Below are 535 nucleotides of genomic sequence, written 5' to 3' on the forward strand. Positions count from 1 at the left end.
CACTACACAAGACCTATAAGGTAGAAATTATCTTTCAAATGACTTCAATTTATTAGCTATTTTAGTAACAATTATTTTGGTTTCATATGATGGTTAGTACACTTTCATAGGACCATTTCTGCAATACAATTTTTTTCAAATTTATATCAATCATTACTCACCTTGTATTAAATCTCTCAGACTAACAAGCAGCATTTCTCTTAACGATTTGAAATTCTCTGGCTGAATATTTAACCATAGTGGTAAAACATCTTTAATGTGTAAATTTTCTTTATTTTAAATCCAAAGTTCACAATTTCATTAGCAACATAAAAAGATATTAAACCAGAGGATGGACCATAAAAAAATCCATTTATATGCTGTGTAAACTCTGAAAAAAGGATTAGGCATATGCAAATGAAACAAATCAGAGGGGGAAAGATTTTGAGGGAAAACCAAGAAAAAAATTGCCCCCCCAGACAAAAAAATTTGTTTCAGGGGTAATATCGAGAAAAAAATCAGGCATTTAAAGGGTTACATAAGTGTATTATGGTAG

This window comes from Penaeus monodon, chromosome 32 (genome assembly GCF_015228065.2).
Source record: "Penaeus monodon isolate SGIC_2016 chromosome 32, NSTDA_Pmon_1, whole genome shotgun sequence".
Classification (NCBI taxonomy): Eukaryota; Metazoa; Arthropoda; class Malacostraca; order Decapoda; family Penaeidae; genus Penaeus; species Penaeus monodon.